Below are 3,152 nucleotides of genomic sequence, written 5' to 3' on the forward strand. Positions count from 1 at the left end.
GCCATACCTATGTTATTCAATGGGCTCAATCCGCCCCAAGAAAAAGGACTATTGTGCTAACGAAAGGCCGATGCTCTTTTACAGCATGGACCTTTCTCAACCTTAAACATCATTTTCACTTTTTTTTTTTTAATCTTGTTCATATCCATTTATCTAGAAGCTATTTTGTTAATAGTATAATATGTACATAGAGAATAATAGAAATGAAAACTTTGCTAGAAAAGTTCAGACTGCCACACTTTTGGCTACAAAGCGAGCCTGTTCTCCACTGTCACAATTCATTATCAAGAATAGAACGGAGGTTAAGAAACAGTGCACCGAAAAAGAAGCCATAAAAACAAATACCGAAGCTTAAGTACTGTTGACATGAATAAAATTACATGATAGTATGTCTCTGCCAATTTACTGGTGAGTAAACAGAGTCGCCCTGAGGGCTTTCGTGGTCTAGGGATTACAGAGTTCGCCTCTCATTACCGGGTTCGAAACCTGACAGCGATGGTAAATTTGTTCTAAAATGTTCTCATTTCACCTCCTTTCCTGATCTCTATATAACTCTGTTCTGCCTTCTTTCTCTGGGATCCTGACTCTTTCTTCAGCTTTTCTACTTCTACTCCTTGACTCCTTCTTACTGCTGACTTTAAGTCGTAGATCTACCCCTGATCATAAGAGTAGGTAAGATCTAACACCTAGTAGTCTCGGATAAGGGCGAAAAATATCGGAGGTCCCGTGCGCAAGTTGCGGGCGTTAAAGATTCCTTGGTATCCAAAATCGATAAGAGTAGGCTTCCGCCGCCACCCGGGCAAACTTAAAAATTAATTCCTACCAAACTGAAAATGTTTAAATCTAATGGTTCCCATGCGCTCATATGACCTAATGCAATTGCAAGCGCCGTAAAACTTACCCCCCCCCCCCCCAACCAAAAAACAAAAGAAAAAAAGTTGCCTTTCGGCCATTCACCCACCACTACTTTCCGAACCGCATACTCTTGAAAAATCAAAATCTAGTTACTTATTCATCTCTCTCTCTCTCTCTCTCTCTCTCTCTCTCTCTCTCTCTCTCTCTCTCTCTCTCTCTCTCTCTCTCTCTCTCTCTCTCTCTCTCTCTCTCTCTCTCCCCCCCCCCCCTCTCTCTCTCAGCGCTAACATAAATTAATTAATTATAGTAACACTATACTAGATATTATATATCGTCCGATATGATCAGTTGCCTATCACTGTAACCATTGTAAAGTAAACTACCGCGAGCTCAGCGATCAGTTCTATGCATTGATTCAAAAGTGGGAGGGGCCTGCTCTTGGCACTGGACAAAAAGGATTGTGTTGTTATCGGTCTTCGGTGAAGATTTACGCAACATAAATCTGCCACGGTGAAGCAGGTGTGCAAATTGAAATCAACCCTGCCTTAACTTGTAAATTTTATTCTGGATTGTTATTAGTGCTAGGCATTGTTTTTCGCCAAAGCAGACGATAGTCGACGTACACATTCGCGCGCCCGCGCACGCACACACACACGCACACTCTCGCGCGCCCGCGCACGCACGCACGCACGCACGCACGCACGCACGCACGCACGCACGCACGCACACACTCACACACACACACACACACACATACACACACACACACACACACACACACACGCAGCGCGCACAAGCTCTCAGAAGAGAGCAAGTTTTTGGATAAATTTCGGAAGGACGCTTTTTTAAAATGGTTACACTGACAAAAAACCTCTTCCGGAGGAAGGGATGATTGTTTTCTTCGTTTAATTTGACGTTAAAATGAAAGGCGAGAGGTCATAAAAATGTTTAAAAAACTAAAACTCTGCACTGAAGGAACCCGAACTGCTGATGAACAGCAGTCGATCTGCGCACGCAAGGAGGTGCTGTTTCTATTCTTCTTCTGGAACAACGAAAGAGAGCTTCAAAACAGACTGCAGCGCCATCTGAAGCAAAGAGCGGACTTCCGACGGACCCTTTTTTGGCTTAGTGGCCCATCTTGTTATGTACTATCTTTGATATTACCCAGCTGTAAACTTTTAAACATTCGGAGTGAATGGATGAACCCAATACAAAACTCATCACTTAGAGCCATCACGTGGATATTCTGTCCTGGGCACTCTGGAGTGAAAGGCAATGGGGAGGCTGATAGGCTTGGAGACAGTGCCGTGGTTGATGGTTATGTGAAATTTGACAAAGGAGAAGTATTGAAGACCCTGGAGAAAAAGTTTCGGGATGAAGAAGACAGGGAGACAGCAGATCACAACGCAATCATTTATTCATTAGGATGCGGGAAATGGGGATAGAGAGGGGAGAAGGAAGAAAGGAACGATTATCTGGAAAGGAAAGACGTCGCTATAATCAGACAGCCACCGGAACAATCAGTATGGATACCTTGCGGCTTTGGTGCTCGGGGAAACTGAGCACTTATGGACCTGTCCGGTGTGCAATGACGTTGTTGCCCAGGACAGGTAATACAGGTAAACTTTAAAAAATTTGTAGAAACCATCGACTTGGATTTTAAAATTAACATTGATTAATGAATTTTCTAGAATGCAGCGCACGCGTGTTTAAAAAAAATATAATCAGTTAAGACAAATTGATATAAGTCATAGTGCAAAAGTTGGAGAAAATTCTATTTTCAAAACATGATCGGCGATGTTTTACCACCCAGTTTCTTCGGATTTCACCCGAAATGCCTTTGCCTTTGATGGCAATGATTTTTACTAATACATATGAGCCTTATGACATAGATATTATTAGACAATAATTTGCGCCTCGAATTTTTGACCGCGCTACACATGTACATGTAAGTCTGCCAGGTACTGGTACTTATGGTTTGCTAGGTAACTTCGCTAACTGGCAAGGGCTTCAGGAAAGAACAGAGATGAGGTTGAGCGAGAGAAATAGGAGGGGGGTGGGGGGGTTGAGGCGAAAAGAAAATCGATTTGGGGGAGGCGAGAGTGGGTGCCATCATCATCATCTTCGTCCTGATATTCATAAACAGAAGAAAAACAGCTGTTATAATGAAATCTGCGGGACTCTTTGAGGGAGGTCTACAGTTTAAACGAAATACCTTCCCTGTAAGTAGATACCGGTATTTTTTATTCCAGCAAGTTACCGGCCTACTCCTAACGTTGCCGCAGAAAGTTACTTTT

Source organism: Aplysia californica, unplaced genomic scaffold (genome assembly GCF_000002075.1).
Source record: "Aplysia californica isolate F4 #8 unplaced genomic scaffold, AplCal3.0 scaffold00543, whole genome shotgun sequence".
NCBI classification, from domain to species: domain Eukaryota; kingdom Metazoa; phylum Mollusca; class Gastropoda; order Aplysiida; family Aplysiidae; genus Aplysia; species Aplysia californica.